This window comes from Dermacentor albipictus, unplaced genomic scaffold (genome assembly GCF_038994185.2).
Source record: "Dermacentor albipictus isolate Rhodes 1998 colony unplaced genomic scaffold, USDA_Dalb.pri_finalv2 scaffold_14, whole genome shotgun sequence".
Lineage (NCBI taxonomy): Eukaryota > Metazoa > Arthropoda > Arachnida > Ixodida > Ixodidae > Dermacentor > Dermacentor albipictus.
The window spans coordinates 9,285,496-9,309,962 of NW_027225568.1; the positions used below are offsets into that span (position 1 = coordinate 9,285,496).

Below are 24,467 nucleotides of genomic sequence, written 5' to 3' on the forward strand. Positions count from 1 at the left end.
AATATTGCTGCTCTATACCAGTCAGTGTCAATTGTTTCGATCTGACACTTCACGTCTTTTATTTCTTTACTAAAATTTCCTGGCTTATTGGTTTCCATCCTAACCAAGCACTCAAGTTGTTCGCGAAGTTCCCTTTCTTTTCCTTTCTGTTTATACCGAATGGCGCTACTTTTTTCTATAGCTTTAAGCTTCACTCGTTCTTTGAAACTTTCCCATTCAACGGCAAAGCAGTCCACTTGCTCAGCTAGTACCCCATCCAGATCACTTTTAATTTCCTTGACAAATCCTTCATCCTCTAAAATTTTCTCATTTAGTTTCCAAAGGTACCAATTAAAGCGTGATTTCCTTCCCTTCGTTCCAAAAGTCGCGCTTACAAGGCAATGATCACTAAACGACACAGGTTTTACATCATAGGCTGTGCATAGTGGCACGAGATCAGCAGAAACATACAGTCTATCTAATCTTGCGTGACTGTCGCGTTGAAAGTGTGTGTAATCAGGGCGTGTTCCAGCCGAAAACACACTTCCAACGTCCTCCAATAAATAATCGTGCACAAATTGAGTCAACAGTTCCGCGCTCTTGTCCCTCACTGGTCTACACTTCACTCGGTCAGTAGCAGCACACACACAGTTGAAGTCGCCCAATACAAGCAACACCTTGTCACAATTCAAGTACGGCTCAATGGAATCAAAAAAACATTTACGTTCACTTTCAACATTGGGGGCATAAACACATACAATGCGCCAGTGTAGGTTTGAAAAAGAAAAATCCACAACCAAGAGGCGGCCACTTTCACATGCAAATGCAGACTCCACACTTATACCTAATGTGTTGCGAATGAAGATAAGGCATCCACCCGATGTCCCAACGGAGTGACACACACACACTTCAAAGTTGGCGCGGAAAGGGGGCACCATGCGGTCAGTATGTTCTTGTGACTATCTTTGATTCTTGCACAGCTATTAGGTCAAGGTCATTATCAATAAGGAGGCGATTAAGCTGACATTGCCGCCTTCGTGCTCCCAGCCCTCTAACATTCAAAGTTGCTACACGCAATGGGGTTCTTAGCTCAACTACCATACGTTTACGTAATAAAAAGGGGCGCGTTCCGCATGGTGCCTACCTCTGTCGACCATGTGATTTTCCCGACTGGTGTTCCGCAATGATGTACTGGGGGTCTGTCTGGCCACCCAAAGGGTTGACTGGTGCTTGTCTCGAAGTGGTCTGAGGCACCTCCTCGTCGTATCCTCCACTTTGCATGCGCGAAAACTCGAAAAGTCAGCCAAAAACACCGTGTCGGTTGATACACAACCGACGCTGACATTCCACAGAACACGGGAAAAAAAATTACGGAGGCAGTTTACCTGCCTGCCGTGACTCGGCCAAAAGGTTTGGACGCGGCTTCAACGACGAACGTCGACTTCCTGTCGTTTTTGGAGGCGGCTCCCCACTGCTACTACCACCGGGCTGCAGGTTCTCACCGGCGCTCTCTTCGCGGGACCGTTTTCCAGCGGTTAGGGCAGCCGCTTCATCGTCAGCGTCCATGGCGTCGGCAATGCGAGGCTCCACGCGGTCCGGGGTTTTCAGCGAAGCTTTCGTATCGGCCACCGCACTGTGACCGCTGTCGCTTTCGGGGTCACGATGCGCTCGCTGAGATGCCACCACTGCTGGAGACGTCAACGTTGTCGTTGTCTTCTGCTTAACCAGAGGCGTAAACGAAGGCCCTACTTTCGTCTCCGTTTTCCCAGTTGTCCTCGCTGCCTCTTCTGCGTCCGCCTCGTCCATCAAATGCTCCGAGGCATCTTCACTGGTTCCAGGGCCGGCGATGCTTGCATAAGTACGGGGGCACTCACCGTCTTCGTGACCGAAACGTCGACAGGCTCCGCATCGCGGCACCTTACACTCCCGTCGAATGTGTCCCGTACCTCGGCAGCGAAGACATAACGGAGGCCTTCCAGGCACAACGACGAGTGCCAACTCACCCCCAACGTTAAGCTGGTGCGGCAAGTCGTCCAGTTTAACGCCAGCTTTCAATTTCAGCGTGACCATCCTGCTCGTTGAGCCTTTCTCTGACACACCGTGCACACGCCAGCGCTCTCGGACCACCTCGGAGACCTTTCCGTACGGTGCGAGCGCGACACGCACGTCCTCGTCCGGCACGGTGTGAAGCAGTCAATGGAGCTTGAGACGTACGTCCTGGTTCGCCGGGTCAATAACCATGCAGCGGCGTTCTTTGACTCGCAGCTCACCGAGGCCGGCAATCTTCTTAACGGCATCCGCATCCTTCAGCGTGATGGCCCAGACATGGCTCATCCGATACGCCCCCAGGGCGATAACATCCGAGAGAAGCGATTGCCTAGCCAACGCGTCTCGAAAATTTTCCACCCGGTACGGGCGGGCCTTGATATCCGCGTGCAAAAAAACAGTATTTAAAACTAAACGCCCGGTTGGGAGACTTGGCAGAACAACCTGGTAGCCGTCTTCCATTTCCATAGCCCTGTTACCACGGCCAGAAAAGGCCGCTGAAGCCGCTCCAACGGAGCCCGTCATCATGCGTCCGTCACGCTCGGTGGCCGGAAGCAGAATCGCCTCGGCCACGACTGCTCATATACGCCGCAGCACTACCGCGCCACATTGATACGCGTTAACGAAGGGCTCGCAGAAACAAAAGTAACAGCCACGCAACCGACAGGATTCGAACCTGTGCGGGGAAACCCCAATGGATCTCGAGTCCATCGCCTTAACCACTCGGCCACGACTGCTCATATACGCCGCAGCAATACCGCGCCACATTGACACGCGTTAGCGAAGGGCTCGCAGAAACAAAAAGTAACAGCCACGCAGCCGACAGGATTCGAACCTGTGCGGGGAAACCCCAATGGATTTCGGGTCCATCGCCTTAACCACTCGGCCACGACTGCTTTTTTTTTATTTAATGCCGGTCTTTGACATAACACAGAAAATACAAATATTACACACATCTCAGAAATGCAAAACAGCGAAAAAAAATTACAGTAATGCCATCCGTCCGTATAGGATCGGCGTTGTCAAATTAAAATTCCTTCATGACTATGAGAGCTTCTAGCCTCGACAGCCAATCCGGTGCACATTCTTGCATTTTCTGTACGTCAACAAACCGCGACATACATTCTCTGAAATATATGCGAACAGGCCGTGCGTCGGGATCGCAATGGTACCCAGCCATTCGAGACCGCCATATACAGTGGAGAGCATTCAACATAATGAAGTCATATGGGACGCCGTCTTCATCCTTAATATGCAGATACCTGATCCCTTGGGGGTTTACAGGTAATTCTTTCTTCAGGGTTCGCTGCAAGACATCCCAAAAGAACACAGCAGCCCAGCAGTGCAAGAACACGTGATCTATGGTTTCGGGCTTCTTGCAGATCAAGCAATGAGAACCCCACGGTACGAGACAGCCTCGTTCTTCCATAAACGTCTTCACTGACAGGGTTCCAGTGTGGAGCTTAAAAAAAAAGGATTTTACCCCTGGTGGCACCTGCATGCGTTTCACCCGTTTAAGAACGTCCTGTCCTTGCCCTCCACTGTATATGGCTCTGTATAGCGGCAATGGGAATACAATATCACACACATCTTTATACAGCGTTTTCCTTTTCACTTGACATAAGTAATAATTTGAAAACCGAAGATTAAGGAAACGGACACTGTCGGCAACTTCCTTAAGATAGCCATGAAGTGTTCCATTCATGCTTGCCGTTGTGACAACATGTGCCGGCAATGTGTTGCTTAATCTGAGCTGACATACGGTTCGAAGAAAAGGATCGCGCACATCGCGGAAAAAGAAAAATCGGTTGACCAGTTGTCGAACAAAAAGATGGGCTAATCCCACACCCCCGTCTTTCACTCTTCTAAACAAATTTGTTCGGCGGCACCTTTCCCATGTTGAACCCCATATGAAAACCGCAAACACTCTGTGCAGCCTTTGCACGTTTAGTCTAGAACAATACAACGCTTGCATAACATAGTATAACTTGGCAATTAAAAAGATGTTACACACTGTCGCTCTTGCGAAAACAGACAGGTTAGTACCTTTCCATTTGTCTGCTTTTTCTTTCATGTCACTTGTTTGCTTCCTCCAATACTCATCACTGCTATTGTAACTGTCTAGGGGAACACCGAGATACCTCATCGGAGTTTTCACCCTACTCACACTCGCGAAATAGTCCGGTGCGGAAAGCCAGTCCCCGTGCCACAGCCCGAGGGATTTGCTCCAATTTACTCTGCTACCCGTGATTTCACAGAAATGATTTACTACAGATATTGCTTCGGTTACACTTGGTTTATCTGTGCAACACACTGCAATGTCATCTGCATACGCCAGTAGCTTCACTTCTGTCGCTGCCAATCTAAAACCACGTATTTTTTCATTTTCATTTATTGCCACACACATGGCCTCTATATAAATAGCAAACAGAAGTGGACTGAGGGGACAGCCTTGGCGCACTGAACGCATAATGTTAATGGGGGCCCCCAGTGACTTATTAACAATTAATCTGGTTGTGCGATTCTTGTACGCCAAGGCCACGCCCTCAGTGATGATGGAACCGACATTAATGTGATCCAAGATGGCAAACAAAATAACATGCGCGACACAATCGAAAGCTTTCTCGAGATCGAGCTGAAGAACTGCAACGCCACCTCCAGTGACGTCACAGCACTCGAGAACACTTCGCATCATATGAATGTTAGAAAAAATAGTTCGCCCTCTGATGCCACAAGTTTGATGATCTCCGACTATTTCTTTGATGACGCCTTGGAGTCTGGTAGCTAAAATCTTCATAAATATCTTGTAATCAATATTTGTTAGTGATATTGGCCTATAGCACGACACTAATTTTAGTTTATCTATTTGATCGCTCTTAGGTATTAGTATGGTGTGCGCTTTTCCAAAGGAAGGGGGCAAACATTTCTGCTGATACGCGTCATTTAATACATCTGCCAACAATGGAGCCAATTCTCTCTTAAACGCCTTATACCACCCAGCGCAGACGCCGTCAGGTCCAGGCGACTTACCAAGGTTCAAATCGTCGATAGCCTTTTCTACTTCCCCCTCAGTTATTTTGGCTTCTAATCGTTCTTTGGTATCATCACTTATTCGCGGCATGAGATTAAGAAAATCCGCTTTGAAACCCCCTACATTCGCAGCCTGAAATGCAAAGAGTGACTGGTAGTACTCGAAGAAGGCGCTCCCAATGCTCTCACTGTCTTCAACGACAGTCCCGTTCATTAGAATTTTATCGATGTGGCTTCGCCGTCCGTGCGCCTTCTCAAGACCCAGCGCCCTTTTAGTGGGCGTCTCCCCTGCCGCTAATGCATGTGCTCGCGCACGCACTATGGCGCCTTGATAACGCTCTTTGTCGAACTGTTCAAGTTTTTCCTTGATGTTTCGCACGTCGTCTTTGTACGTACCAGGCTCTCTACACTCGAGCATTATCAGCTGCTCAACCAGTCTTCTTAAGCCCTTTTCTTTCATTTCCTTCTCGAATTTTATGCAACTCGATCAATCTATGGCTTTAATTTTAACCTTCTCTTTAAAACATTCCCACTTCTCCGTTATTGTTTCCGTTACATCATCGAATACTTCGTTAACCGCATCCATTACTGCTTTTACAAAGCACTGATCACTTAGTAACACGTCATTCATTTTCCACAGATCCCAATTAAAAGCATGTTTCGTTTTCACTATACCTATGTGACATTTCACGAGGCAGTGGTCCGAAAACGACACGGGCACTACACAATAACTGTGGCATATTGGAATCGTGTCCAACGATATGTACATTCGATCCAGTCTTGCATGACTACTGCCTTGAAAACGAGTAAAAGACAATTCACGCCCCCCTTCCAGACAATCGAAAACATCGTCAAGTTCATTTTCACCTATTAGTTCTGATAATACGCTGCAACTTTTGTCCCGCACACCGGCATTATTCACTCGGTCTCTGGAATTCAACACACAGTTAAAATCTAACAGAATAACGCGCTTATCACAATGGACATGATTAGAAAGGTTAGAAAAAAACAAGACACGCTCCTCCACTGAATTCGGAGCGTACACGCATATGACGCGGAATTCAACATTACCTATCAAAACATCACAGAAAACAATCCTTCCAGATTCGCAGGAAAATACACTTTGAATCTGCAGTCCAGGTAGCTTCTTGACGAACAGAATGCAACCGCCGGACGTGCCTACCGCATGGCTAACCACCGCAAAATATCTGTGCGTGAATCGTCGCACCATGCTCCCGGTCTTCTCCTCTCCATCAACCTTAGTCTCTTGGACGGCTAGTACGTCTAGGTTGTGGTCAGTGATCAACCGTAGGACCTGACATTGCCTACGACTAGCCGCCAGCCCTCGCACGTTCAATGTTGCAATAATAAGGGACGGTATCTCAGCCATCTTAAGCTAGCGAGAAAAGCAGGCCCGGAGCATGGTGCTTACCGTTCACGACTAGCCCTCGGCTAGCCGCCTCGGGGACCTCCCGGCTTGTTCGTGTCGTTAGGCGAGACCGTTTTGCCCAAAGGCTTCCTTTCAGGTGGTACATTAGGCTTTGGCTTGTAGCCCATCCGTCTTCCTTGTGGCGTCTTCGTCGGCGCCCCTCGCTGGTGCTGGTGGCACCACCGTCCCTGTCCTTGGTATCGTCGTGGGGGCGTTTGACTGGGGCACCAGGAGTCCCAGTCCGCTCATCGTCGTTGACTTCCTTGTCCTGCAGCATTGCCGTCGTGTCGTTGTCGGGTGCGTCTTCGTTAACGCCCCCCGTAGCAAGGCTCACTGCAGGCAGGACCTGCACCGGTTTGTCCGTATTCTCGTCAGCCTCAGCCACCATGCCTTCAGCACCGGCGGTAGATGACCCTCTGAGTGTCCCTGTCGAAACCGAGTCTCCGGTTCCTTTGGCGGCGTCTTCCGTCTCGACCACGTCCATGACGTGTTCAGCCGCAACGTCCCTCACTGCTGGTCCTGTCACGGCGGCGTAGGATTTGACGCAGTCAGCGTCAACGTGCCCGAAACGTTTGCACCTGGAACAGCGCGGGACTTTGCACTCTCGGCGGACGTGCCCCGTGCCTTGGCAGCGCAGGCACTGCATGGGTCGACCGGGCACGACCACCAAGGCCAACTCTCCGCCGACGCGGACCTGATGAGGAAGGTCCTCGACTTTGACGCCGTTCTTTAGCTTGAGGAGCACCGTCCGAGTGGTCGACGTCTTGTTTCCCATGCCTTCGACTCGCCACCGTTCCCGGCTCACCTCCTCCACCTTGCCGAAAGCCGCGAAAGCTGTCTGGACGTCCTCGTCGGCAACGCCGTACAGCAGCCAGTGAAGCCGTAGCTTCACCTGCTGGTCCTGCGGGTCCACGATGACGCACCGTCGTCCCTTCACTTGCAGGTCCTTTAGGGAAACTAATCTTTTCGTCGCAGTCACATCATTCAGGGTCACCACCCAGACGTGGTTTATCTGGTACGCCCCTATGCACACCACGTCCGGTAAGAGGCCAGTCGGCAGTAGGGCGTCCCTGAAATCTTCGACCTTGTATGGTCTCGCACGCACATCACCGTGCAAAAACATGGTGTTAATCGCAACTGGTCCCTTAGGCAGTTGAGGCAAATTGAACGGGTATTCCTTATCATCTTCCGTAATCCTGTTTCCGCGACCAAAAATGGCCGCTGTCGCTGGCCCCGAAGAGGCCATGACCCTACGATCCGAACAGCTCGGCTGCCGGATGCAGAATCACTCGGCCACGACTGCTCATATACGCCGCAGCACTACCGCGCCACATTGATACGCATTCACGAAGGACTCGCAGAAACAAAAGTAACAGCTACGCAGCCGACAGGATTCGAACCTGTGCGGGGAAACCCCAATGGATTTCGAGTCCATCGCCTTAACCACTCGGCCACGACTGCTCATATACGCCGCAGCACTACCGCGCCACATTGATACGCGTTAACGAAGGACTCGCAGAAACAAAAGTAACAGCTACGCAGCCGACAGGATTCGAACCTGTGCGGGGATACCCCAATGGATTTCGAGTCCATCGCCTTAACCACTCTGCCACGACTGCTTTCGTTTCATTTATTGCCAACTTCGCATAATACAGTGGAAAAACAACATAATATCACATTAAAAATGCTAGCTTGTGTCTGGCTAGCATCAGTGGATTAAAAACCGCTTTACGGTCAGCAGTTCGTACAGATAAACATACCAATCTGGCTTTTCCTCCTTCTGTTTGTACACATCTCGTCAATATGCAATGCTTTCGTTGAAGTTGTCCCGGGCTGACCTCGCGTGGACGTCCGTATTCCGCACTCACATTCTGGTTTTCCAAACACTGTGCATTACTAGAATCATTCGCATATCGTGCTGCCCACTTTCGCTTTCGACCGGAAGAAATCGAATGCCGTAGGGTGTAAGTGGCAGTTCCTTTTTCAGAGTTCTTTGCAAGATGTCCCATAGGAATACCACATCGCAACAATTGAGAAACATGTGCACATGTACTCCTCTATAATTTTTGACATCGATAAGCTCAAGTTGTCGCTTGAAGTCTCGAATTTCTTTACTGCACATGGCAGGGGTAACACTTTCTTGGCTCATCAAGGAGTCTAACTGGGCTTGCAGTTCCTTTTCATGCTTTATGTTACTGTGCTTAAGTGCAGAAGCCCGTTCTATCACCTTAATCTTTATTTTTCTTTGAAACGCTCCCATCCGCCAATTATGTTCTGGTGATCTTTAAGTACATCATTCAGTTTTCCATTGCGTAATCTACGAAAGGTTTGTCATCCAATATATTGTGATTAAGTTTCCAGAGCTGCCAATTAAATCTCCTTTTTCTTTTTTCTGTTCCAAGCAAGAAAGACACTGAGCTGTGGTCGCTGAAAGAAACATGATTGACTGTGTAATTACAGCGCAAAGGTACAAGAGCTGTCGATATATAAGCTCTCTATAGTCTTGCGTAGCTATTTCCTTGAAAATGAGTGAACTGGGGAAAATTACATGAGAGCAAAGACGCTACGTCATGTAATTTGTGTTCTTCCACTATTGCGCTAAAAAAAAGTGCACTTTTTACTCGAATAGGTCGTTTGTTCAATCTATCTTCTGGTTAACAAACATAGTTGAAATCACCCAGTAATATCACTAGCTTGTCGCATAGCAAGTGTTTTTCCAATTCCTCAAAGAAAACTCACCGGTCATGTTCCTTGTTTGGTGCGTACACGTTAATCACCCTCCAATTTTTCATTGCGAAGGTGAAATCACCAACAATATAGCGACCACATTTACTGACACCTCAACAATCCAACAACAATCCCAACAGAATTTCGAAGAAATATTGCACAACCTGCTGACAAACCTGCTGCATGACTTATGGCAACATCGTACGAGATTTCTAAAACGTGATACCATGCGATCACTTTGTTCCTGCGTTTCTACCTTTGTCTCTTGAATTGCTACGATATTGTCACGTGGTGGTGAGGTTGAAGAACACCGTCGCAATACTGTGAAAGACAAAACTAACTTTTATTGGGCGAACCTGTGCCCACAAAAACAGGCTACATTTATAGCGCAACGATAGCGGCGAACACGGTCGGCGATCGTCGAAAATCTGATCGGCGGTTCAAGCGCGTCGGCTTTTATACAGCAGTGATCGAACGTTCCAGACTAATCGTTGGGACCCGCATACCTTCCACAAAGTTCTACCAAGGTCGATTCAAATAGGTCGCGAAGCTTCGGGCGAAAAGCGGTTCAGTACAGATTGTCACCGACATCAGCATGGGGGGTTATGGGAGAAGCGATTGAAGCGCGACTATGTTTGGAGGGAACAAACATTGGGGAAAGAAAAAAGCGTTTTTTAATTCAAACGAGACACAGTTAGATTCATTCAACGAAAATAAAATTCCTGTTCAATTTTATATATTCGTGACGAGTTAAGAAAATACAGGTTTAATTTTATGATTATTAATAAATGCATTTCTTTTCAGCGCTTATCGCTACAGGGGGCGTTCACGCCACTATCACTTGCAATGCAATGCACGTCTTGAAATGGGCAGAAAGGCGCACTCGTAAAGGTCACCTGTTGAAATACGCCCCCCTCACAGTTTGTGCTTTCTTGCTTGTCGAAGTTTGTCTGAATTTGGTGGCGCGGGTAGCTTCATCGCTTCTTAATCTGCTCAGTCAAAAGTAGTGAGTTACGACCGCCAGATAATTGTGTAGTTGTTTTCGTGCGACTGCGTTGGCCGACGGGCTTGGCATCCGACGATAGGATCAGCACTCTACAGCTAAAGCTTTCGTCCGCCTCCAAAGAAAGTATGTTCTGTGCAGGGATGCGATTTCGACAACCGTATGGCCGGCCTTTTCCTGCACCGCTTTCTTGATGCCCATCTCCCGGTATGGGCATCGGCGGTAGATGTGCCCGGTTTCTCCGCAGTGATAGCAAAGCGGACGGTGGTCGGGGGCGCGCCAAAGGTCAGTCTTCCTTGGAATGCCACGTGGGCTGACGGGTTGGCGTGCTGGCGGCGGGGGTGGTGGCGGACGACGGAACTGTTTCGTCACTGGGCCCTGCCGTGGACGCGGAGGGTGTACGTGACGGTGGGCTACAGCGGCGTATGTCATCGCTTGCGGCTGATGCTGCGGCGATTCAGGGCCTACTCCGAGTTGTTGTTGGAGTTCCTCACGTACGGCGTCGGCAATCGAAGCCACTTGAGGCTGTGATGAAGGCAACAGCTTCTGTAGTTCCTCCCGCACGACCGCTCGGATAGTCTCGCGCAGGTCGTCGGTGGCCAGTGACGCAACTCCGGCGCAGTTTGTCGAGTTCGTGCGGTGGTTTAATTGCCGGTTCCGCATTTCCAGTGTCTTCTCGATGCTAGTGGCCTCGCGAATCAAATCGTCGACGGTCTTCGGTGGGCTTCGTACCATTCCGGCGAAAGGTTCCTCCTTTACACCACGCATCAGTAAGCGGACTTTCTTCTCCTCGGAAATTTGCGGGTCGGCGTGCCGGAATAGGCGGCTCGTTTCTTCTGTAAAAATCGCGGTGGTTTCATTAGGCAGCTGTACTCGAGTTTCTAGTAGTGTTTGGGCTCGTTCTCGGCGTACTACGCTTGTGAAGGTCTGTAGGAAGCCGCTTCGGAACAGGTCCCACCTCGTTGAAGTGGCTTCTCGGTTCTCGAACTACGTCGTGGCAGCGTCTTCCAATGCGGAGAAGACATGTCGCAGTTTGTCGTCGCTGTTCCAGCTGTTAAATGCAGTGACCCTCTCATACGTCTCAAGCCAGGTATCCGGGTCCTCGAATGTTGAACCTCAAAACGTCGGAGGCTCCCTGGGCTGCTGCAGCACAATGGGGAACGCTGGGGCTGCCAATGTGGTTGCCTTGGCCACAATCTTCTGGGTCTTCTCAGGTAGAAATCCATGCCACGGGGGCAGCTGTTGAAGACGGTGGCTTGATCGATGGTCCGGGACTACATTGGTGTTCTCTTTGCGGTCCGGGCTGGGATCACAGCCTGTCGGGGGCGTCCCGGACATGGACGGAAAGCACCTCCACCAGATGTCACGTGGTGGTGATGTTGAAGAACACAGTAGCAATACTGTGAAAGACGAAACTAACTCTTATTGGGCGAACCTGTGCCCACAAAAACAGGCTACACTTATAGCACGACGATAGCGGCTAACACGGTCGGCGATCGTCGGGACAAGCGCGTCGGCTTTTATACAGCAGTCATCGAATGTTCCAGACTAATCATTGGGACCCGCATGCCTTCCACAAAGTTCTACACCATTCGAGGCACGCGATGAAATAAGATAACACAAGGTTCAGCGACAACAGACAGCGGATAGAAGCATCGATAACTTTCCAGAAACTTCGGATACATGCAGGCGCGTCCCGCACTGTACGATAACATTTGTTAGGCGGCGAAACGTGGTCCAGATAAAGATAAGTACGCGTGTAAATATCCAGTTCATTTTCTAACAGCAGGGGGCTAAGCTGGTACTGATGTCTCCTAGACGTCAGACCTCTGACATGTATCGTCGCTATGCGTAGTGCTGTGCCTGATTTTAAGGCCATTTTTTATATTCTGCAAAATTATCGCATTGGAGTGCCCCTTTACAATATGAAAAATTAGCGTAGTATAACACTTACAGTGAAGATGAACCTTGTAGACATCACATATGCAGCACAATGTGCGCTATAGGCATCTTCTAACCGGAATGCTTCACGAGACTTGCTAATGAGTTCGCTCAGAGTCCCCACGTCCTCCCGAAGACCCCATAGGATGCGCTGCGCTGACAGTCGGCGTCCAGACGGAGGTTATTCCGCCGGCCGCCACTCAGCGGAAAAATTCGGCCTCTCCTTCAATAAAGACCACCTTATGCCAAGTCCCTTCGAGGGTGGTTCTGTCTGGTCGTGGACCTGGTCGTGGACCTGGTCGTGGACCCCTTGTCAGTGGTTCCATGCACTCGCCACCGCGCTCTGCTAATTTCTGTCACTTTTCCTTACGGAAGGAAGGCCACCCGCACATCTTCGTCTGGAGCGTTGGGCAAAAGCCAGTGCACTTTCATCCTTTCACCTTGGTTTCCAGGATCAATGACGACGCAGCGCCGGCCCTTGACCTTCAGTTCACTCACGGCGACTAACTTCTTCACGGCTTCGGCATTACTGAAAGTTACGGGCCACACTTGGCTCATCCGATACGCCCCTAAGGCGATCACTTCAGGAAGCAGCGACAAATCAGACAACGCGTCGCGAAAATCTTCGACTCGGTAAGGCCGCACTTAAACGTCTCCGTGAAGAAAAACTGTATGAACAAAACGACCTGTTGGCAAATTCGGCAAAATCAACTTGTAGCCTCCTTCAGATGAAAAACTTCTGTTACCGCGGCTGGCAAGAGCCGCTGTAGCCGCCCCTCCGGAGAATCACACAACAGTTCGCTTCCGCGGCCGGAAGTGGAATCACTTCGCCACGACTGCGTATATGCGCTGCAGCACTACTGCGCCACATAGATACGCGTTCACGAAGAGCCGGTAGAAACAAAAGTGCAAACAAAGAAAGCTGTGCGGGAAAACCCAGTGAATTTCGAGTCCATCGCCTTAACCACTCGGCCACGACTGCGCATACACACCGCAGCACTACCGTGCCACGTTGATACGCGTTCACGAAGAGCTGGCAGAAACAAAAAGAAACCGCTACACACCCGGCAGGATTCGAATCTGTGCGCAGAGACCCCAATAGATTCCGAGTCCATCGCCTTAACCACTCGGCCACGACTGCGCACATATACCACAGCACTACTGCGCCACATTGATACGCGTTCACGAAGTGCTGGCAGAAACAAAAGAAACCGTTACGCAGCCGACAGGATTCGAACCTCTGCGGGGAGACCCCAACGGATATCGAGTCCATCGCCTCAACCACTCAGCCACAACTGCTTTTTTTTTTCTTTATTGCCTGTTTGCAGCACAAACCAAGAACACATTCAAATATTAAAACATGTCAACCACACTTTGGCTAACATTATACAGTAAAAGCTCGTTAATTCGAACCGCAAGGGGAAGCCGCTTCAGTTCGAATTAACGAAAGTTCGAACTAACGAAAGTGAAGGAGAGCAACAGTACACTGCGATTTGGAAGCAGTAGGGCATGTCAGAAATTTGGCGAGTCAAAAAGTGATGGCGTGTACCGCGGGAACACGCCATCTTCGAGTCGTAGCTCTGGGTCCGACTGTGCCACACCACCAATGTCCAATGAAATGAACGTTAGCCGAGGCTTAACACCATCACAATGAATCGCGACGGCTGATGCCTCCTAAGCTGAAAACAGAGGTGAACAACCGATGAAGACTGCCGAGACAAAGACGCTGAACATGTGAAGGTGGCGAAGGCCCTGATTCGTTGGTTCTTGATTGCAAGCGCAGCTGCGACGTACTTGATTCGCTGTGTTTTGGCGCTTGCCGTGCCATCTGCGCACAGCATTAGCAGCTGTACAAGATTTGCGAAGCCTCCGAGATTCGCAGCGGGCAAGAAGTCTCGGAGGTTACGTAGAACGGAGAGGCGGCAGCCGCCGCTGCCTTCTGGCTGACCCCGCGTCGGTTAGATTTTTTTCCGATTTTGCCTTCTCTCGCCGTTCTCTCCGTTTCGGAGGCAATACAGCCTTGTGTGTAGGCAGTAGGCGCGTTTCTGTGGCCGTGTGCCAGGCGAGCGTAGTTCGAATTATCCGTGAGGGAACCTTCTCGTGTTCGAATTAACGGACTTCTTTATACATAGACTTCTGTGGAGCTTGGCCAGACCAAATCGTACAGTTCGAATTATCCATAAATTCGAATTATTGAAGTTCGAATTAACGAGCTTTCACTGTATATTAAAATCGCTTCAACTTGATCAGTTCAAGAATAGCCACCCACTCGGGAGGCTCACTCTGGGCACGATATATTTCCCGAATATATGCGACACTTTCGATGAAGTTTATTCTCGCCGGACGGGTATCGACATACGAGTGCCGCACTGCCATTCTCGTTTTCCACAGACTGTGAAGGCCAAGGAGCATAAACATATCGTACGGAACTCGTCCTTCGTTATCGGTTGGCAAACATCGAATACCAAGAGGTTTAATCGGTAGTTCTTCTTTAAGGGGACGTTGTAAGACATCCCAATGAAATATTGGATCCCAGCAATCGATGAAAACGTGTTCAATGGTCTCTGGCTTTTTACAAAGCAAGCAGTTTATTGTCCACGGCACATATATTCCTTTTTCGTCTAAACATGTTTTTACGGGTAGCGTGTTTGTCAGTAGCTTATAGAAAAACGTTTTTTGAGAGGGTCTAACTGGCATTTTTTTCACTCGTTTCAGTACATCATCTCCTTGGCCTCCCCAGTTTAGAGACCTGTACAATGGTATTGGCAACATTTGTCAACTAAGTCTTTATACAGTGCTTTTCTTGTTACAGAGCACAGACATTCCATGGAAAACCGCACACGCAACATATGAAGTGAATCAACCACTTCGCGCAGATATCCCCTAATACTTCCTCCCTACACATCACTGGTCTTTACAGCATATTGCGGCAGTGCTTTTCCCAAACGGACTTGAATTACTATGCGTAGAAAATCATTTCTCTGATCCCGAAAAAAAAGAAAACGCGATACAATTTGTCTGATAAACAAATACGACAGGCCTAGCCCACCACTTCGAGCTGAATGAAACAAATTGGTTCTGCTTATCCTCTCTCAACTAGAAGCCCACGTGAATACGGCGAAAACACGATGCATTTTTTGCACACTTGAACGACACATCGATAACACTTGCATAATATACCACACTTTCGCTACTAAAAAGAGATTGCACACAGAAGCGCGTCCAAACATTGACAAATCTCGGCCAAGCCAAGCCTTTGATTTTTCACTCATTCTATCAGCTTCATCGGACCACTACTGTGCGGTGTCATTATAGTGCTCAAGCGGCACACCCAAGTACTTAGTTGGCGTTGTTGACCACCGGATGTTTGCAAAGTGAGCTGGTATAATGTCCCAATCACCGTGCCATATACCGATGCTCTTTTGCTAATTGATCTGGGATCCAGATTGTTCACAGTACTTGTTTACAAGACGTACAGCTTCAAGAACGCTATCACGATCCTCGCAGAAGATTGCGATGTCATCAGCGTATGCCAGTACCTTGACTTCAGAAAGCTGTAGCCGAAAACCTCGGACGTTGTCATTGCGTATCACTGCTAAACACAAAGGCTCGAGGTACACTGCAAAAAGCAATGAACTTAGTGGACACCCTTGTCTAAGGGAAGATCTTAGTGACAGCTTCTCGCTGAGGGATTTATTAATTATAATCTGTGTCGTGCATTGGTCGTAGGCCATTTTGACGCCATCTAAGATTACTTTTGCCTACGTTAACATATTCCAAAACAAGAAGAAGAGCATCATGGGACACACGGTCGAAGGCTTTCGCCAGGTTGAGTTGCAACAAAGCAACGCGTTTAGCGAAAACGTCGCAACACTCTAGAACGCTTCGCGCTGCGTGGCTGTTTGTAGTAATAGTGCGGCCTTTAAGCCGCAAGTTTGATGCGGACCGACAAGATTTGTAATGACTGTGAAGTCTCCTTGCCAATACCTTCATGAGTATTTTATAATCGGTATTTGTAAGGCTAATTGGCCTGTATGCCCCAACCGATAAAAGCGCCTTGTGGTCATCTGTTTTCGGTATTAATACCATGTGTGCACTTCTGAAAGAAGGTGGCACTCGCTTATATTTATGTGCCTCAGAGTATACATACTCCAACACTTGAGCAAGCCCAGGTGCAAATGCCTTACAAAAGGCGGCTCCTAAGCCATCAGGACCCGGTGATTTGCCTGCAGGAAGTTCTTGGATCACGTGTTCTATTTCTCGGACGCTTATTGGTTCCTCAAGACTGGCTTTTACGTCGTCATCAACGCGCGGCATAAAATTCACGAAACTTGCTTCACATTCAGCTCCCACGTGGATTGGGACGCTGAAAAACTTGGGGTAGTGTTTGGTAAAGACCTGTTCAATCATATTCGAGTCGGCAGTAACCTCATCCCGATAATTAATCTGTCTTATTTCACTTTTTCTTGCGTACCTCTTTTCATCGGCGATGGCGCGTTTGTTCGGCGTTCCATCAACCCACAGTCTTTCCGTCCGTGCGCGAATAACTGCTGCTCTATATTTTTCCGTATAAATGGCTTCATCGTGTTTTTAACTGTTCTGATTTCATCACTAAATTTTCCACGTTCCGCACTGTCCATAAAAATCAGAAAATTTAGTTCCTTCTGGAGCTCATTTTCTTTCATTTTTTCATTGTGTCTTCTAACAGTTCCTACTTCAATTGCAACCATTTTCACTCGCACCTTAACGTCTTCCCATACTTCTGCCCAAGGTACACTTTCATTACTCAACATGTTTTTATTTCGTGCTTTACATCGTTTATAAATTTGTCATCACTTAAGTGTTTTTCGTTAAATTTCCAATGTGCCCAATCGAACCGCGGATTTTTTGGCTTGGCACCGAGTGCAAACCACACTATACAGTGGTCGCTAAAAGACACCGGCTTTACGACATAGTTATCACATAGAGGCACAAGATCTAACGAGATGTAAGCTCCGTCAAGTCGTGCTTGGCTATCTCGTTGATGGTGTGTAAATTGCGGCTGCAAAGTACTGGCCAAAAGGCGACCAACGTCTTCTAGGTTGTAGTCATTTAATAAGGTGTTCAATATCACTGCACTCTTGTCCTGCGGAAATTTATGTGTAGCACGATCTTCTGCATGACACACACAATTAAAGTCACCAAGAAAGATGATGTACTTGTCACAACGACGGTACTCTTCCAGATTCGAGAAAAAACGACATCTTTCATTGGTATCATTTGACGCATACACACATATAATCCACCATTGTGATCCATTAAAAGAAAAATCAAGAACAATAAAACGCCCACTTTCGCTCACAGTAACCATATCTTCATTTATACCAATACCCCTTCGAACCAAGACAGTGCATCCACCAGACGTGCCGACAGCGTGACATGTGCATATGTTATAATAGGTTCTGGAAGGTGTTACCATTTTGTTTGTTTGCTTCTCGTTTTCAACTTTTGTTTCTTGTATAGCAATAATATCGAGTTCATTTTCAACGCATAGCGATCTGAGCTGCTACTGCCTCCGTCTTGAAGCGAGGCCGCGTACATTATTAGTAGCAACTCGTATTCCCCTCTTCAAATCCATTGTTAATAAGCGGGAAAGGTAGGCATAAAAGAAAAACGTATATAATCACACGTAGCACTTCTAGGTATACCTATAGTTACGTCTACAAGTGCTAACGGACAGAGCAACTGTTTCGCGACACATTGAAGTGCAGTCCACAAAATACCTTGCTTGAGCAGCAGCTGACCTCCCCGACCCTTCGGTAGCGTTGGGCTATCGCAAGCTCGCGTCTGAGTGCCTTTGCAGGCACAATAAGTCCCTACGGCTACTTTGGCGTCGGCGCCGCCGGTCTTTTGTCCGGCGGGATATTCGGCGTCGGTCGTAATGACGGCTGGCGCGTTACCACCGACTTTGGCGGCGGTTCCTCGCTGTTCGGTTTGCCAGTTTTCCTGCCGTCGCTTGTTGATTCTTCTTGTGTTCGCTTCCTGACCAACACAATAGCATTGGTAACGTCCACCGCTTCGTTGTCAGCTGATGCTTTAGTCGAGACGGCAGGCGTTTCTTTGGCCGCGATGTCTTGCTTATGAACGTCGACGGCCGAGTCCTTGCTCACAGGTCACGTAGACGTTTCCGGCACACCCATCGCTCCGGCAGTCGCTTGCCCCGGCGGTTTCGGTGGTTGTGTTGCTGTGACCTTCGCCTCGTTGGCGCTCTCGGCAGAGGCTTCCTCGGCATCCACTTCGTCCATAAGAAGTTCAGCGCTTTCATCTGCAGCCGTCGGCCCCGTCACGTTTGCGTATGTCCTCACGCACTGCGACTCGTCATGGCCGTGACGATGACAACGTGTGCAGCGCGGGACGCCGCAGTCGCGCCGGATGTGCCCTGTGTTGCGGCAACGAAGGCAGAGCGGTGCTCTTCCAGCAATCACCACGAGAGCTTCCTCACCGGCTATCCGTAACAGATGAGGCACGTCGTCCGCCGCCAAGCCCTTCCTCGGCATCAGGGTGACCAGGAGCGTTTAAGAACCTTTATCTTGAAGGCCATGCACGCGCCACCGCTCTCTTGCCACATCCGTGACTCAGCCGTAAGGCGCCAGGGATTCACGAATGTTCTCGTCCAGAACGTTGTCTAACATCCAGTGCGGCTTGAGGTGCATTGCTTGATTTCCAGGGTCAACGACGATGCAAGGTCTATCCTTCACCTTCAAGTCCTTTGCCCGCAGCAGTTATTTCACTCCGTCACTACTTTTGAAAGTCATGGCCCACACATGACTCATTCGATACGCCCCTAGGGCGACAACTTCAGACAGCAACTTCATGCTCGACAGCATGTCACGGAAGTTTTCCGCCCGGTATGGCCTTGCACGCATATCAGCATGCAAAAATAAAGTATTTGTAACAAGTCGCCCTGTTGGTAGTTGAGGCAGTACCACCTGATAATCAGGATCCTCGTTGACAAAAAACCTAGAACCGCGGCCCTCCTGGGCCGCTGATGCCGGCGGAAGTGGCCGGAAGTGGAATCACTCAGCCACAACCGCGCATATACTCCGCAGCACTACTGTACCACGCTGATATGCGTTCACGAAGGGCTGGCAGAAACAAAAGAAACCGTTACACAACCGACAGGATTCGAGCCTGTGCGGGGAGACCCCAATGGATTTCGAGTCCATCGCTTTAACCACTCGGCCACGACTGCGCACATACACCGCAGCACTACTGTGCCACGTTGATACGCGTTCGCGAAGGGCTGGCAGAAACGAAAGAAACCGTTACGCAGCCGACAGGATTCGAACCTGTGCGGGAAGACCCCAATGGATTTCGAGTCCATCGCCTTAACCACTCGGCCACGACTGCGCACATACACCGCAGCACTACTGTGCCATGTTGATGCGCGTTCGCGAAGGGCTGGCACAAACGAAAGAAACCGTTACGCAGCCGACAGGATTCGAACCTGTGCGGGGAGACCCCAATGGATTTCGCGTCCATCGCCTTAACCACTCGGCCACAACTGCGCACATACACCGCAGCACTACTGTGCCACGTTGATACGCGTTCACGAAGGACTGGCAGAAACGAAGGAAACCGTTACGTAGCCGACAGGATACGAACCTGTGCGGGGAGACCCCAATGGATTTCGAGTCCATCGCCTTAACCACTCGGCCACGACTGCGCACATACACCACAGCACTACTGTGCCACGTTGATACGCATTCACGAAGGGCTGGCAGAAACGAAGGAAACCGTTACGTAGCCGACAGGATACGAACCTTTGCGGGGAGACCCCAATGGATTTCGAGTCCATCGCCTTAACCACTCGGCCACGACTGCGCACATACACCGCAGCACTACTTTGCCACGTTGATACGCGTTCACGAAGGGCTGGCAGAAACGAAAGAAACCGTTACGCAGCCGACAGGATTCGAATGTGTGCGGGGAGACCCCAATGGATTTCCAGTCCATCGCCTTAACCACTCAGCTACTTTCTTTTTCTTTATTGCCTGTTTACATAATACAGAAAACAGCAACAGAAGGATCTCAAAACCTTTCGAAATCGATCAACTGATCAAACAGTGTAACCCACTCAGGTGTTTCTGGCTGGGCCTGGTAAAGCTCTCGCATATACGCTACATGCTCAATAAAATTTTCCCTTACAGGCCGAGAGTTAGTGTCGGCATGTCTTACCGGCATTCTGGTTTTCCATTTACTATGGAGGCTGAGTACCGTTATCATGTCGTAGGGAGTGTCGCCGTGATTCTCAACTGGTAAATATCGGATTCCATGTGGTGCAATAAGTCCTTTTTGATAGTTCGCTGAAGGATGTCCAGTGAAATATGGGGTCCCAGCATTCAATAAATACATGTTCTATTGTCTCTGGTTTTTGGCATAGTATGCAGTTGACTGTCCACGGTACAATCATTCCTTTATCTTGTAGCCACGCTTTTACAGGCAATGTGTTTGTATGGAGCTTAAAGAAAAAGGATTTTACGTGCCGCCGTATCGACATTCCTTTAACCTGTTTTAAGACGTCTTGTCCACAGCTTCGAGTGTATATGCTTCTGTATACTGGCAGATGTAACATAAAATCCAGTAAATCCTTGTAGAGCTTTTTCCTTTTTACCGTACTCAAGTATTCTATGGAAAACCTTACTTTAAGCATGCGAAAGGCGACAACAACCTCGCGCCAATAACATTTTATACGGTGCATCGCAGTCTTATTTGTAGAAACGATGAATTCAGGTAGTGCATTGTGTAAACAAACTTGCATAACTGTACGCAGAAATGGGTCACACTGATCTCTTAAATATAAAAAAAACGTGGCACAATCTGTCTGATAAACAGGTGCGAGGGACCAAAACCACCTTTTTTGACGGACAAAAACAGGTTAGTTCGACTAGTTTCTTCCCAACTTCCTCCCCAAATAAACACTGGAAACACTCGATGAATATTTTGTAGGTTAGTACGCGACATGAACAATACTTGCATAACATACCATAACTTGGCAACTAAGAATGGATTGCAAGTAGTTGCACGGGCAAACATTGACAAATTTTGACCTTGCCATCCCTGCATCTTCTCTTTCAAGCGTTCTGTTTCCTCGTTCCAATATAGTTCGGTGTCTTCATAACATTGTAATGGGACACCTAAGTACGTTGTTGGCATTGCTGTCCATTCGATGCCAGCAAATCATTCAGGCTTTTCGATCCACTCTCTATGCCAAAAACCTACGGTCTTCTCCCAAGTGATCTTGCAGGTAGATTCCTTGCAGAATTCACCAGTCAACCTAACCACCTCTTTGATGCTTTCGGCATCTTTGCAAAAGACAGCAATGTCATCAGCGTATGCGAGGACCTTGACTTCCGTCGTTTCAAGCATATAGCCACGCACACTTTGACTATCAATTAAACTCAAGCAGAAAGATTCTAAGTAAATATCAAAAAGTAATGATGAAATTGCACTTCCCTGCCTCACAATTGAGAGAAGCTGGATTGGTTCACTTAACTTCTTGTTGATAATGATTCGTATGCTGCACTCTGAGTAGGCCATTTTACTCCTAATATCAGTCCGCCGACATTAACATATTCTAATATTGAAAACAGTACTTCATGTGACGCATTGTCAAACGCTTTCTCCAAATTCAGTTGCAACACTGCAGCCCGACATGAGAGAGCATCGCAACACTTAAGAACACAGCGAGCTGCATGTGTATTGGTGGAAATTATTCTGCCCTTGATTCCACATGTTTGATGCGGTCCCACTAGTCGCGTTAAAACACTTTGAAGTCTCTTTGCTAACACTTTCGTATATATTTTGTAATCACAGTTCGTGAGGTCGATAAGACTTTACTGACAACAGTTTAACCGGATCCTCGCATTTAGGGATTAGCCCTGTATGAGCAGTTCGGAACGATGGCGGCATTCGCTGTGTTGCATTCATTTCCTTGAAGACATTATGCGATAATTGGCTGAGCTGAAATTTGAAAGCTTTCTAAAAGGGCGCACCTAAACCATCAGGCCCGGGAGCTCTTCCTGCACCAAGTCCATCTATAGCGTCTTCAATTTCTCGCAATGTGATTGGAAATTCCAGGCTTGCTTTAATGTCATCTTCTAGACGTGGCATAACATGAAGAAAATCTTGCTGAAACCCTTCTAATATTTTTTTCTTGTTCCCAAGCAGTTCACGATAAGAATCTACGAACGCTCGCTCTATCATTGTGGGTTCGGACGTTTCCTCCTTTTGATATATTATTGCTTGTATTTCATTTTTTTTGTCGCATATCTCTTTTCGTCATTTAGCGCCCGTTTAGTAGGCGTTTCCCCATTCCACAATTGTTCCGCTCGCGCTCGTACCATGGCTCCCTCGTATCGTTCCTAGTCGATAAGTTTCAGCTTACTTTTTGTTTCTTTTATCTGCTTCATGCAAGATCCAGCGTTCTGACACTCTGTAGACATGAGAAATTCTAGTTCACTAGTTAATTCTTTTTCTTGTTTTTCCTTGCGGCGCAGCGCAGTTGCTTTTTCTATTGCTTTTACGTTAACATCATTTTTCAGAGTTTCCCGTGTTTCAATACAGTGATTAGTTTGCGCTGTCATAGAGGAATTAATCATTTCACTTTTATCTCTCATAAAGCTTTCATCATCAAGCAGTTTGGTATTAAACTTCCAATGATCCCAATTAAATTTCGTTTCTTTTCGTGTTTGTCCTAAATCAAACGTCACTAGACTATGATCAGACAAGGATACATGTTTAATCTCGTAACTTTGACACGATGGCACGAGCTGCATTGCAATATAAGCTCGGTCTAATCGCGCATGACTTTCACCTTGATGGTGCGTATAAACGGAAGCTTTCCCTGCCGATAACAGTATACCGACATCTTCCAATTCATACTCATTCACAATTGCGTTTAAAAACTGTGCGCTTGTATCCCTTCGTTTCATTTGTTTAGCTCGTTCTTGTGTTCTGCACACTGTGGGGAGCACACGCGCCCATCTTCCGACGCGTCGAGAGCCGGCATAGACACGGGAGTAGAGTTACTGTATATGCTACCGCAGGTAGCAGAGTTGCGCGTCTGTTTTATCACGCCGCTAGCGCCCCTATTGGCAGAGCGTCATCACGTGGTAGTCAAGCAACCGTGCATTGCGGAGAAGCAGACGCCCGGGCCAATTTTTGTATTTCCCGACGCCGCCGCTGCAGCGAACTGGATTGACACAAGTTATCGCCAGTCAAATTCAAAGCGAATCCGGCCGATCTTGGCGTTCGCTGTTCGCGTGCGCGCTAGCTGCGGAGAAACAACACAACGTGCGCAGCGTATCTCACAGCAGGTTCATCGCAGTGTCTGCGCAGTCCCATCGGAATGATATAATGACCAGGTGCTCTGCTCCCGTCTGCACGAATCGCTCTGAAAGCGGAAAAGCTTTTTATTCGATCCCATTCAAACCCATGCACCACACTGCTTTCACAGAACTGTCATAAAAATGCCAGCTCACATTTTCAGGATAATGCACTGCTCTGGTTGCTGTTTCTGAACATAAAAGAGGTTACACAACTAAGTAAAGATATTTCACCTACTACTGCTTATGTGAAGCAGGATGCAAGAGGAATTAATGTCGTTATTTACCATACGGTAAGGGCCTTTACTGTGTTTTGCATTATTACCCATATTGTAGCTATGTCAATCCTGTGAGAGAAAAACTTTCACTACACTCCCACAGAAGGTTACTTTTCGAATCCCTGCAGTAAAAAGGCACATAATGAAGTGGCACTTGAAGGTGTGGCTGATATCCAGTGCCTGCTAGTAGGTGGGTACGTTTCTACAGCAAATTTATTGGGGTACGTACCAGAGTCGAAATACTAATGGTTGGTCATTTATTCACCAGTAATATTTAGGACTGCCTACACGTTGAGAGTTTTGGCACATAAGCAGGCAGTATCCGGTGTCCAGTGCAGCGCCGGATTATGGGCCCAGTGCCGCGCGCTGGATGCTGGGGTGCTGGGCAGGCGCGGCGTACTGGGAGGCACTGGGTACTGGTGCGAAAAACAGCTCTAGCGCGTTAAATACGCGGTGCATGGACACCGTATATATATTTTTTGAGAACAGAAAGAAACAGAGAGCCTCTTGGCGCATTAAAAAAAAACAAAAAAAAAAGCTCCGACCAGGATTCGAACGTCGGACCTGCAAATCCCAAGCCCAGTAGTTTACCACTACGCCACGCCAGAAGCCCAACATCGGCGCAAGATTTCCTATGTCAAGGACCAAGAAGCAGGTTTAGTTTCACA

General features: G+C 48.3%; 1 protein-coding gene and 7 non-coding genes across 11 annotated transcripts in view; 1 reads left to right on the forward strand and 7 right to left on the reverse strand.

Moving 5' to 3' along the window:
• Nucleotides 1-24,467, forward strand: part of LOC135913489 (hemicentin-1-like) — a 708,068-nt gene that overhangs the window by 239,357 nt on the left and 444,244 nt on the right. The window lies entirely within an intron of this gene.
• TRNAS-CGA (transfer RNA serine (anticodon CGA)) lies at nt 2,681-2,762 on the reverse strand. The gene has a single exon. It is a non-coding gene; the product is annotated as a tRNA-Ser (tRNA).
• TRNAS-CGA (transfer RNA serine (anticodon CGA)) lies at nt 2,840-2,921 on the reverse strand. The gene has a single exon. It is a non-coding gene; the product is annotated as a tRNA-Ser (tRNA).
• Nucleotides 7,864-7,945, reverse strand: TRNAS-CGA (transfer RNA serine (anticodon CGA)). Its single transcript has one exon. It is a non-coding gene; the product is annotated as a tRNA-Ser (tRNA).
• TRNAS-CGA (transfer RNA serine (anticodon CGA)) lies at nt 8,022-8,103 on the reverse strand. Its single transcript has one exon. It is a non-coding gene; the product is annotated as a tRNA-Ser (tRNA).
• Nucleotides 19,463-19,544, reverse strand: TRNAS-CGA (transfer RNA serine (anticodon CGA)). Its single transcript has one exon. It is a non-coding gene; the product is annotated as a tRNA-Ser (tRNA).
• TRNAS-CGA (transfer RNA serine (anticodon CGA)) lies at nt 19,621-19,702 on the reverse strand. Its single transcript has one exon. It is a non-coding gene; the product is annotated as a tRNA-Ser (tRNA).
• TRNAS-CGA (transfer RNA serine (anticodon CGA)) lies at nt 19,779-19,860 on the reverse strand. The gene has a single exon. It is a non-coding gene; the product is annotated as a tRNA-Ser (tRNA).